The sequence below is a fragment of the Hipposideros armiger genome, unplaced genomic scaffold (genome assembly GCF_001890085.2).
Source record: "Hipposideros armiger isolate ML-2016 unplaced genomic scaffold, ASM189008v1 scaffold_1643, whole genome shotgun sequence".
NCBI lineage: Eukaryota > Metazoa > Chordata > Mammalia > Chiroptera > Hipposideridae > Hipposideros > Hipposideros armiger.
Window position 1 is genome coordinate 46,511 of NW_017732993.1, and position 13,702 is coordinate 60,212.

Genomic DNA, 13,702 nt, shown 5'->3' on the forward strand with positions numbered 1-13,702 from the left:
CAGTCATCTATGTGGATGTTTCCTCCTCTGCCTTCCTCTTAAACTCTAGAGGCTCCTGGAACTTGACCTTGGATCCATTCCTCACAATCCACATCCTCTTTTGGGTGACTTACTCATTCTATTGTTTTTTGTTGTTGTTTTAACTACTATTTGACTAGTGAGCCCTTACATTCTTATCGCCAGCTCTAACTTTGCCCCAGCTTGCTCATATGGGTTTGGGAAAAAAATTCTATTTGGTTGGCCCTCCCAAAAGTGCTTCAGTGTCAACAGGTCAAAACTCCACCACAAACTTGTTTTTCTCCACCACAAACTTTCCTATTTTCCTGATTATGGTACTTGACAGTTATCCAAGCCCAAGAGATGATCTTGAACTCACTATCCTTAGATTTCAATCATCCATCATAATTTCTACTGGTTTTATATCTTTAAAATTCTTGAACCCAACACCCTCTCCCCACTTCCACTGCTACTATGTCATTCATAACTTGCTTCACTTTACAAGGACCTGTGCAGCGGCCTCCTGTTTTAGGTTGGGTTTCCCAGGGCTGGAGTCTGGGTTTTACTGAGGAAATACCCCAGCAGGCAGTGAGAAACAGGACAGGAAAGGGAAGGGAGCTCTGCAAGACCGCGGCTGGAGCTGTGCTTCTGTGTTCCCACACCCGTCAGTCATCGCCACGGCACCCGGAGAAAGGGTGAGGCGGCTCCACTCGTCAAGGGCAGGCCACACAGAAACAGCGAAAAAGACCCAGAGGAACGTAAGGGGGTCTGGGCAGAGCACCGGCAGCATCTCCTATGCCTCCTAAATGAACTCCCAGTAGATTTCTGCAGTTCAGCCAAAATTATCTATCAAAATAAAAAAGCCAGCCAGGTAATCTCCTAGCGGCACTCTGGAAAGTGGCCTCCTTCCCCATCTCAGTAGGTATCGGAGTTAGATGGGGTAGAGACTCTGTGCTCAAATATAACATCTTCTCCTTCATGATTCAAGATTCATGCTGTACAATGGCTCACTAAAGTCTCTGAAAAGTCCTACCATAAAGAAACCTGTTAACTTGTTTAACCTGGTAATTACCAGCCTTATCTGATCTTAACCTTGAGTGTTTGCTTTTGATTATTGTGTATGAGGCACCTCTTATACACTGGTGTCTGCAGATCTTAGTGGGACATGCTGGCCTATAGGATATAGCTCCTTAGCATGGCATGTAAGGTTCTCCAGGGCCTAGCCCCACCTCCTCTCAGCCTCATCCCTGCCTCTAGTAACACTGAACTTGAAGCATTGACACAGGACTTGAAGTGTCACAGGGCCTTTGTGTCCCATTCATGCTGTCCAACTGGCTACTTCTTACCTCTCTGCCAAGGTTCAGGCCAGATGATATCCCTTCTAGGAAGCCTTCCTAGGACCCTGTATTAGTCAGGGTTCTCCAGAGAAACAGAACCAATAGGCTGTGTGTGTGTGTGTGTGTGTGTGTGTGTGTGTGTGTGTGTGTGTGTTGTTGGGGGGGAGGAAGAGAGAAGATGGATTATAAGGAATTGGCTCACGTATTAGTTCCAAGATCCAAGATCTAAAGGGCAAGTCGGCAAGCTAGACACCCAGGGAAACCAATGTTTCAGTTCAAGTCCAAAAGCAGGAAAAAAACTGATGTTCCATCTTGAAGCCAGTTAGGCAGAAAGAACTCTTTTTTACTCAGGGGAAGGTCAGCCTTTTGTTCTATTCAGGCCTTAGATTGTTCTGATGGATACACCCCCATTAGAGAGGGCAATCTGCTTTCCCTTAGTTTATTGATTCATACACCAATTGCATCCAGAAACACTCTCACAAAAATGCCCAAAATAATGTTTGACCAGCTATCTGGGCACTCTGTATCCCAGTCAACTCGACACATAAAATTAACCATCACAGACCCTCAGGTTGGGCTAAGTGCTTTTCTTGTGCTGCCATTACTTTCTGCAGATACACTTTACATATCTTTTTAATTTTTTACCATCTTAACCATTTTTAAGTGTACGTTTCAGTGGTATTAAATGTATTCACAGGCTGAGGCTGAGGCTGGGGCTTGACCTGAAATCATGTCTTTGCTTAGCTGCTTACCTTTCTCTCCCTCCCTGTCCTGTTTTTCAACTTCCAACATCGTTGGGCAACAGATCTCCAGAATAGTTTCATCTTGCAAAACTGAAACCCTGTACCCATTACACACTAACTCCCCATTCCCCCAGCCCCTGGCACCCACCACTCTACTTTCTGTCTCTATGAGTTTGACTATTCTAGGGACCTCCTATAAGTGAAATCATACAGCATTTGTCTTTTGTCACTGGCTTATTTCACGTAGTATAAGGTCCTCAAGGTTCACCTATGTTGCAGCAGGTGTCAGAATTTTCTTCCTTTTTAAGACTGAATAATATTCTATTGTGTGTATAGACCAGGTTGTGCTCATCCATTCATCCATTGATGGTCACTTGAGTTGCTTCCAGCTCTTGGCTAGTGTCAATAATGTTGCTGTGAACATGCAAGTGTGAATGTTTCTTTGAGACTCTCTTTGATATACAGTAATACCTTGGTTTGTGAGCATAATTTGTTCCGGAAACAAACTACTCATATTGCAAGACATCACTTGTTTACCACATTAAAATGTATTAGAAATGTTTGCTTGTCTTGTGGAATGCTCACAAACCATGTTACTCGCAATCCAAGGTTTTACTGTATATACCCCAAAGTGGATACACTTCCCATATCTTAACCCTGACCAGATCTTATTGGGATTTCATCTTTACCCAGCTGACTCCCTCCCTTCCAGTCACATGGGACTTTAAGCTGAGTTGTCTTCATCTTTGAAAATGGGCTGAGACGGGCTGAGTTGTCTTCATCTTTGTGGCATTGTGAGGATGAATCACTTAGCAAATCATATTTCCTGCCCACCCTCCTCAAACTAATTGCTATGAGAAGGATGTTGTATGAGCTTTTATTGTCAAAATGGCCCTAAGTTCCAGGACCTTTCACAAATTCTTTATTTCAAAGATTAGGATTTTGGCTGAGTAGAGAAAAAGAATTCTAACTAAAACCAGGAATAAGCAACAAGGGCTATTAGTGCTCAAAAAGAAATAATGAGAAAGAAATGTTGTACATTGTACTTGGTTTTCTTTAAAAGTTTACTCTCAATGTGACCGCATTGATCTTTGATAATACTCTTTCTAAAGCTATATTTGTTTTTATTTTTAAAGTCACATTTTAAAACTTTAATTCAAAGCTAATACTAGGAAATTGTGCTAATGTCTTTTAATTTTGTCTACAGTTTGAAATATGAGTAGGTGTCATTCTGCCTTAATTTCAGGATCAGTTTTATTGACTGAGGTGAGAATGAATGAGTGTAATTATCTAAAGTGATGATGGTAATGTGTACATGTGCCCACAGAGGACCACTTGGAATTCTTTCAAGTCGGTTCATATTACTGCTCCCCTCCCTTTAAGTTTCATGAGGATTTAACAAGCTGTAGGCTCAAATGGTGGACATTTGGTAAATGATAAAATGGAATCTGGAAATCAAAATAAAAACCTTCTCTATACTGGACCAATGAAATCTTACCTGAGGTTGGTTTAATAGGCAGTGTGTCACTTCTTAAAATAACTAAGCATATTTCTATCACATAATTTTTCTAAATGTTTGCAACCATCACAGCCATTGCCGGCATTTGGCTTTGTGGCACTGTTAACTTCTATAGTCATTTCACTGCTCCTCATTTCGGTCTTTGTGTTTCTTTCCATCTATACGGATCCCTCTGGTTACCAGTGTAATAGAAACACAAGCTGATACAAGAGATGCATACCACACACTTCCATCTGGTTGTCTGTGCCAAGAAATCCTTCTGGTCTGAGTAAGACAATCTAAAACGTTGGTTTTGGACACCACCAACAAATAGTAGTGTAATATATGACACATCTCCCAGAGATTAGCTGTCAGAGTAGACCTCAAAAAGCATTGCCCTAATAAATCTTGTGGCACTGTAGCTTACTGATATTCAGAGAATCTCAGTTAAAGTAGGCTGGGGCCCCTGACCTGGACTTGTGCAGACTAACCTTCACCTTAACCCTCCCCTCTGCCGGGAGACCAGCCCTGGACCCCCCAGATGTAGAGAAGAGAAAATGATTCCTTTTGCAGCTATTTGGGGTTATTTTTCTCATCAGGGCACATGCCTGGTTATTGTCAAGACTATGAAAGGAGGAAGACAGGCCAGGCTTCTAGAAGGTGAAGGAGTTGCCAATAAAGCTGCCCTGGGTTTCAGACTTGCCAGATCTTCCAGCTGGCAAGCTGTTCCCATTTGGGAAACGAAAGTGTCACGCTGCCCCGCTGTCCTGTGTCCCACCCTTGGTGTGAGCACTGTACTCTGGGTTCTGCCTCCCAAATCACAGCTTCTGCTGCCAGGTTTGCCAGGGTGTGGATGGTAATCTTGGGGTCCCCACCCCAGCCTCATAACTGGGCCAGGGTTCCTAGCATTCCTCACCCACTGAATTGCCCCTTCATTCTGGTTAACTCTGCCGCAGGCCAGCCCTGGTGGTAGGAACCAGGCAGGAGTTGGCTTGTCCTGGCACCCACACTGGGGAGGGCTCTGCCAGCCTGGAGCTTTGTTACCTGCTCCCATGGAAAAGAGCCATGTGTGCTTTTCCAGTCTGACCCATGGAAGCGGCTCTGGGACTCCAGGGCAGTCAAGGGCATGCCTGAGATGGCCCCAGCCTGGATTTTATGTCACCTCTCTGCCTCCTCTTTCTGGGACCAAGTACCTTGAAAGGTATTTAAGCAATAAGATCACATTATTTGCTGCACGTCCCAAGCAGGACTCTCCCTAACAGTAGACCAAAGGGTAACTTTTGTTAGTTCTGAGCACAATTATGACACAATAAACAACTCTACTGAAAAAAAAATGCACAATTTACCATTAACCTGGGGGCTTACCTAAGAAGCTGGTAAATCCCTTCTACCCTTCCTTATTTTGCTGTTTTCTGGGCTTAGAATATCATGGCCTCACTCTGAATATCAGAAGCTAAGTGGGAAGTTAAGTCATGGGGAGAGTTTTGGGGTAACTTCAGCTTTTTCCTCTGAAACCATTCCTGACTTCCAAGTGAATGGTATCCAGCACCTCATCTGCCCACATAAATTAACTAGCCCAGCACAGGTTCCTCATTTAGTTCCCAAATGGAAGCTTCCTCTTCCTTCCTCTCACCGTGTTCTTCTCCTTCTTTCCCTCACTTTTCCATTTTTCTTCTTACTCTCACTGGTACATTCTTCCTAGCAGGCCTCTGCAGCTCCTTCTCTATGTCCCAAAGCCTAGTTGCATGAAGACGTTCTTCTCCTTTGGGTCACAGCCCCCCTCAGCCTTTCCTACCACCCCCAACTGTTACTTGGCCCAACAGACAGGTGCTCCCCACTCCTGGTAGTTGCTCCCCTACTGTCCCCTCTGCCATTGCTATTACCCCTGGGCCATGTTGGATGTGAAACCCTTCTAAAACCACCTCTCCTACTAGAGTTTCAGACAAAAAAGGGGAAGAAATGAATCTTCCAAGTCTAAAATCACACCCATCTCACCTTCTTACACACACACACACAAAAAAAATGCCACCCTATAAACAGCCAAAAGTAAAAAAGAAAGAAAGAAAGAAAAATTGTAATCGTGGCAATGAGTGGTGGTCCTCTAAACTCCGTTCCAGAATCAGGGATGTCGAGTTTACATTCTTCGACTATCAGTTCGATTAGTTCCGCTCAAGCAAGGAGACATTGTCCCTGTGCGTTTTTGTGTGCCCCTTGCAAATGAGCATGAGAGACCTGTCCAAAATAAACAAGTTCTCACTGCAAACCTAGCTGCTTGTGGGAAGGTGTACTCCTCGTGAGCAAAGGCTGCACATGCAAAAGAGTTGGCTCCAGTTGGCTTGGAAATGTCCTAAGATGCCTGCTAACGGTTAAGTAAAAAAAAAGGATGACGTGGCTTGGAAAGCCCCACAGTTGTCTCTGGGAATATGGATGGCCACCAGGAAGAACAAACTCATTAATCTGGCCTACCTGTGGGACTGTGTATACATCAGCAATATAAGCACATGAAGGAAATAGGTCAGTTTTTATTTCTGAGTAATCTCATCTCAAAACAGGTATGGCCGGAGGGAGATGAACTATGTGCTCCCATCCTGGTCCATCTCTGCAACCTGCCTGTCAAAAGCAACTTTAAGTGGAGGGGGGGGGGTGGGCCTCTTCCTAACTGATTTGTTATCACTAAATACGTAACTGCAAGTAGGCCTGCTTCCACACAGGGCCCCCACACAGGCTCATGCAGCTCCAGAGGAGAGAACCTTTATGAATTTCTGCAAGAAGCAGAACTTCCATTTTGTAATTTCCAAGTGGTACAGACTTTTTTAAAGCATTTAATAGAAAATCAGACATGCCCCAAGCATCATTTAAAGACATAATTTTACCGCATTCCATTGCTAAAAATGAAGACTGTGGCTTTAGTTTGTACAACAATATAGACTTCAAGGAAGTCTTTCAATAAGCAGTGGTCTTAGTGGTTGTATAAGGTCCAGCTGGGCTGCAGGAACAGGTCAGGAGAAACAGCCTCCACTTCATGAGACCTAGACCCTCAGAGGCAGAAGCACTATCCCAAGAACTTCCCCATGTTGACCTGCAGCCCCATTTTCAGCTTCTTACAGTACTTCTGCTGCCATCTAGAATGATTGACTCTTCTTCTTTGTTTTCATTCAAGAGGTTTCAAGATGGGTCTCAGTGCAAAGCCCAGATAGCTGACCTGCCAAGTAGGCAATGGGCTGGGTTTGTTTGGTACAAAGCCCCTATGAGCCCTTGTATGACAGCCCTATACTTGTTTAGGAATTTTCAGAAAACCCAAATTGAATTCAGTAAATATTGACCAGCTTGCAAATTGCAGAGAATACAAAAATGTATTCTCAGTCCTTGCCCATAAGAAGTCACACACTTTCTTTCCTTTTGTTATAAACAAGGGAAAGATGAGACAGTATAGAATGATCAAAAGCGAGGCTATTGAAGTTACCCCACACAGCTTTTCTAGGGGAGGCACTTTATCTGTGTTCTAAAGGATGCGCAGGAGTTTGCCAGGCAGAGCAGAGTGAGGAAAGGCATCTTCCCCTGCTGGCTGTGGGAACAAAGAGAATGAGCTGGAAGGGGCCTCAAAACCTCCTAGCTTAGGACAGCAGTCCCTGCTTTCCTGGCCTACTAACTATAAAAACATATTCTTAGAAAAGGGAAATCTCTCAAACGTGTCCTTCATCTGCTTTTTTTTAATTAAAATTTATTGGGGTCACAATGGTCAACAAAACTACATAGGTTTCAAGTGTACAATTCTGTAATACATCATCTATATATCGCATTATGTGTTCACCACTCAGAGTCAGTTCTCCTTCCGTCACCATTTATTTGATCCCTTTTATCCTCATCTACCTCTCTGGTAATCACTAAACTGTTGTCTATATCTATGAATTTTTGTTTCTTTATTTGTTTGTCTTGTTCCTTTGTTGCCTTCAGTTTTATATTCCACATATGAGTGAAGTCATATGGTTCTTGACTTTTTCTGTCTGACTATTCCATTTAGCATAATAACTCAAGATACATCCATTTTATCACAAATGGCACTATTTCATCTTTTCTTATGTCAGGGTAGTATTCCATTGGGTGTATATACCACATCTTCTTTATCCAATCATCTATCAAAGGACACTTGGGTTGTTTCCATGTCTGGGCCACCGTAAATAATTTTAACTGCTTTTAACATGACCTGGAAACTCAAGGCACCAATCACAGCATAGGGAAATAGATGTTCCACACAAACAGGGTGGGAGAGAGAACTGAGTCCATAAGATCCTAAGAAGGCCAGGCACCTAGGATATGGTAAGGCCACCTGCAAGATGAAAGCATAATTGCACATTGCTGAAATGAAGGCAAAAGAAAAAGAAAGAGGCATCTCAATAAGGACAGCCAGGTGAACGTTTTTAGGTATCTGACTGATTTGCCGCTGGAGCCCCGCCCCCACCTCTACGGGGAAGTGCATGAGTAATATGGGACAGTTACAGAGTAATTGCTCAGCATCTCGAACTATACAGAAGTTTCCAAAACTATTTGTGTGGTTAGGATGGTCCAGAATTTTAAAAGACTTTTGGGAGGGCAAATAGTATGGCCAGGATATGCTGAAGGTCAGAATTTTTAGAAAATCTTTTCCTGGTATTTCAACAATCCATGACATTGCAATGAGGTAGAATGTAGCTCAGCCATTCCAGAAAACTCTGTCGTGACTCTCAGGTCCAATGTTAAAGTGCTTTCTGAAATAGCTGAAAGATATTCCTTAACTTGTTTTTTAGAAGAACATAAAGCAATATAAAATATGGCTTTTCATCCCACACAAATCCACACCATGGTGAACAATCATCCACAGGAGACATTTTGGAAAACGTTCAATTAATGATTAACTGTAAAAATGACTTGAAGAAGAACTAAATAATTTAAGGGTAAGAAGAGAGATAGTACTTCCTTTGTTTCACAAGTGAGGTGGGGACACACACAAAGGTAAGGGTGTTTGTCACACTGCTCCATAGGGGATCGTGGGCCCAGAACTCATCCCCTCCCTCCTAGGGTCTGGCCAGCCCTGGTTCTTCCTAGCTAGACCAGTGGATTTCCTGTTAATGACCCTGATCAAAGTAAAAATAGAACAAAAGGACTCCAGTGGCAGGGGAGAAAGAGCATGCGATGTTAAAGTTGCAGCACTGACTCAAAAAGACAATTCACAAAGAATATCTGCATTTCAGTGTGGTTTAAATCAACATTCTGAGAAGCAAGTGAGGCATGAAAAGCTCCTATTTCGAGATGCCAGGAAGAAGTGTCAGAGGCCACACGTGGAGAGCTTCAGGTATTTTAGGGAAGCAAACATGGTTCATTCAAATAGGATTCTGCCAGGTTTACACAGACCTCAGACAGTTGCACTTCTATTGAATGGATTTTGGAATAGCTGATAAAGAGGGGGAAACTGCTGGCAAGCAGAGAAGTGAATGGGTTACTGCAGAAAAAGACTAAAATCAGAGACAAAAGATCTCAAATGAGAAGCAAACTTTTTCTGGGTCCACATTATAAATAGTTTTCATCTGAAACAGTACAGCAACATTTCCTGACCCACAACTGACGGTTTCATTTTACTTGGTCATTAGGCCGCCAAAGAGAAACTTTCTTAATGAGTTATCAAAGCCATATGGAAAGTTTTATCAAATGCTCCAAATAAGATTAACCAATGATGGCAAACTCAGAATCCTGGGGTTGTTTGTGGATTTGGCTCAGAGTCAGACATAATTTCAGGTTTTAAACACTGACTATTTGCATCCATTAAATCAGTCTGAAAAGAGAGAGCAGAGAAATGAGATATGGAAACTTTGCGTCTTCAGAAAGAGCCAAGCATTTTCCCTCCTAACCAGGGCATGGCAGTGGGGGGAGGGGAAGGAAAGGACTTTGCCTTTTGTAGAGGGCTGAGTTTTTCCTGAAAGTCTAACAGGCAAAGGAACACTGTTTGGGTCCTACTAGAATGTAGCTATAACCAGACCAACTTCTTTCCTTTTCTGGAGGGAATATTTGCACCAAGCTCATGGGAACAGGTGGGTGACCACCCTGCCTGTAGGGTCACCTTCCGTAGAGGTTTTCCTGCTTGATTCAGGAAAGTAGTGCTTTTAGGAAAAATTAGCCCAGGTGTCTGAGCCACCACACTGGAGTCTGGTGCTGTGTCATGGGGAGGCTCCCTACACCTGCCTCCTGACCCACTCCCCACCAGGGAGGGGGCATGAAGAGAATTCACCCTTTGACTGCCAGCCGTCATGATTTGAGACACTTACTCATCCTCCAACCATGTGAGGCAGTTAAGAATGATTACCTCTGAATCAAGGGCAAATCATCCACCAGTTTCCTGCCCAGGGCCTGAGTGGATGGAACTGTCTGTAAGAAATCTCATTTCTTAAATGGGATAAAAGTGCTCTAAAAATAATCTTTGTTGAAATGGTCAGTTAAGGTAACTAAGGTGGGGAGGTCTGATGCCCCACCACCACCGTTTTCCTGGGTTCCCTTTCTTCCTGTGATGGTGAGGTCTCCTCGTTCCCGTGGCTTGGGTCCTGGCCCACTAGCCCCCTTGGCCTACCTGGTTACCCACCACCTGGTCTGCAGTCCTTCCACACTCCCGGAAGCTCTGCCTTCCTCTTGACCTCTCAGTGGAGAGAACTAAGTTTCGGCATTTGTATCACTGAAGACACAGACTGGAGCTTTATGCCTTGTAAGAGGGAAGCAGTTGGATTTTAGAGTTTCTGAGCCTTGTCTGTTTAGTCTATCTCTGTTCCGACTCCCTCTCCCCATAGAAATTGACATCTCCTAGGTTTCAGGTAAATTACTGAGTCTAGAGTTGGAATCCCTAGCCGGTATTTCACCCAGAAGTACTGTCAATCATCAGAATTACCTGGAGGGCTTGTTGAAACAGAGTTGGACCCAAGAATGATTGCTTCTAACAAGTTTCCAGGTAATCCCATAGCTGCTGGTCCCAAACCACACTTTGAGAACCACTGGCCTTTACCATAAAGTCTTCCCTTTCTTTCCTCCCTTCCTAGCTATGCCTCTCCCTGAAACCCCCACAAGAGAGGTTAGGACCATACTGGCTGGTGAAGGAATTACAGAAGAACTGAAATGAACAAGAGAAGAACTTGAATAACTTAGCAGCATAATTTCTTGGTTTTTCTTTCCTTCCGTGAACTAGACTTTTATCTACAGCAGAGAGTTTTTCTCTCAAAAAGACAATCTTTTACCTTTAGAACAGGACCTAAACCTTAATCTTTCCTTCTGATGAGAATGAAGTGTTTCCTTTTTTTTGACTGAGATATACATCATTGACATGTAGCATTATATTAGTTTAAGGTGTACAACATAATGACTCAATATTTGTATACATTACAAAATGATCACCACAGTAAGCCTAGTTAACATCCGTCACCACAGAGCTACAGTTTTTTTCTTATGATGAGAACTTGTAAGATCTACTCTCTTAGCAACTTTCAAATATCAGTACAATATTGTTAACTATATTCCCCCAGTGCTTATTTATCTAATAACCAGAAGTTTGTACCTTTTAAACACCTTCATGTTTCCTTCTTATTCTGGATTCATCTCCCCTTTCCTGTCAAATAAAATATCATGGAATGAAAGCTAATATTTACTGAGGGCCTACCTAGGTGCCAAGGACTGTATTAATAGTGGTAAATTGTTTATATGCATCATGTCAAAGGATCTTCCCAACAATTTTGCAAGTATGTGTTATTATCTCATTTTACATATGAGTGAACTGAGAGCTTTGTGGTTGCCTCAGGCCACAGAGCTAGGCATAGGTAAAACACAGATTCAAATCCAAGCCCGATTCCAAAGATTAAGCTGTACTGTAATAGATGCATTGTTTTCTATAACATTCTATATGTTATATCATAATCAATTATAAAACAAAAGACTTGTCACATACTAAACAATTCTGTGATCCATCCATTCATTCAATATTTAAATTTTTGTTTTAACACTTACTAAGCACATACTGTGTGCCATGCACTGTAATTAGGTCTTGAGAATACAATGATTGCATACAAGATAGAACTTTGCAAAGTACATTTTACTGGAATATCTTGTGAAAATTTATTTTATTAATAGTTTGCCCTTTGATTTAAATTGTTCAGAGAAATACATATGTCATTAAGCTCTGAATTGCATTTCTCCTTCCTCTGTTCCTAGCAAACCTCCTTTGACTTTCTATAAACTCAGTTTAACAAACTTATTTCCCATTTTTCTTAAAGAAGGAGTATGTGTTGCATTTATTTTTAGAATATTTTTGTTTTTTGAATGGATAATACATTTATATAACTCAATATCAAAAAGAAACAAAAATTATTCTTGTTTTCACTTCATACTCCCAGAACCCCCAGATTTCCCTAGAGGCAACCACATTATATGTACCGTATTTTGCCATGTATAATGCACTCCGTGTATAATTCACACCCACGTTTTTGGCCCAAACTTTCAAGGAAAAAAATCTTTCGTTTTAATTTTTTAATTCAAAATTTTATTTGTTTACATTTAAGTATTTATTTTTGGATTATAAAGGAATTGTAGCATTTATTTTTTAACATATTATGGTACAAGAAATTTTATGTAACAAATAATTACAAAACACAAAAACAGATACAAGGTACAAGAAATTTTATGTACCGTTAACAAATTTATGATATTTACGCATCATATTGGGTTGTCGGAAAAGTCATGATGCATTTTTGCAATGAAAAACATAGAAAAAATATGTCATGACTTTTCCAACAACCCAATAGAAGGCCAAGAACCCTTCATCGTTGCAAGTTCAACAAAACTGATTATCGTATTCCAGGGTATTATTTTGTATACGGACATCATTATTGATTTCTAGAATTACACTTTTAACTCATAAGCATAAATAAAAGAATTAAAAACATTTATATAGATATGGAATTAGTGTTACCTATGTATAATGTGCACCCTTATTTTTCCCTCACAAATTTGCGCGAAAATGTATGCATTATACATGGCAAAATACAGTATATAGTGTCTTCCTCCCTTCCTTTCTCTTTTTATTAACACAAATGGTCAGTTACAATCTATAAAGTGATCTCTACTTTTAGTTGATATATCTTGGAGATCATGCCAAATCAATAAATGTAGCCACGTCATTCTTTTTAACAGATACATATACAAATAATTCTAAAATGTACCATATGGTATTTAACTAAGCCCTGTTGATGAACAAATAACACGATCCAGTATTTTGCTATTACAAACAATTCTACAGTGATTCCTGTTGCATGTATATCAATTTATGCATGAGCAAGTTAATGTGTAATGTAACTTCCTGTAAGGGGAAATATGAGTTAAGGGCAAATGGTATATGCATTTATGATTTAAAATTTTTCATTACGGAATTTTTCAAGCCTTTCAAAGAGAGCAAGACTAGTATAATGACCTTCACATTTCCATCACCCAGTTTCAATGGTTACTATTAACCCATGGCTGATACTATTCCATACACACACACACACACACACACACACACACACACACACACACACAGAGGGTATCAAAAAATGTATACACATTTTAAGAAAGGAAAAAACTGTATTAAAATTATGCTGATGGTAACCACTTTGAGCACCTGTTGTAACTGCAGAAGTCAAATGTGACTTGTATTCATCTTTTGTTATTGGTATATATTGAGTATTACAATTTTAATAGTTTTCCTTTCTTAAAATATGTATACTTTTTTTGGCGGACATTTCATATCCTATAAGATATTTGCATGGTTTTGCCATCTGACAGATTCCAGTTCAAATCTCAGCTGGCATAATTATTGCCTCGGAGGCGGTGAGCAAATCTCTCTGATTATCATCCTCACATTATGGTCTTCACCATAAAACCTTACTTCAAAGGGTGAGGATCAAATGAGATACCACATAGAGTAAGTGGCAGAGTAAGATTGCTCAGTAAGTGGCAGCTAATATGACTCTCAAGCTCTGTGATTCCATGATGGAGACCCACACTCTGAAATATCTGCAGATACTGAGTGTCAACCAAGAGAGAACAATCTAATAGTTCCCCTTCTCTGTGACCCACTGAATGTT

General features: G+C 41.1%; 1 protein-coding gene across 2 annotated transcripts in view; it reads left to right on the top strand.

Moving 5' to 3' along the window:
* Nucleotides 1-13,702, top strand: part of FHL2 (four and a half LIM domains 2) — a 72,804-nt gene that overhangs the window by 19,035 nt on the left and 40,067 nt on the right. The window lies entirely within an intron of this gene.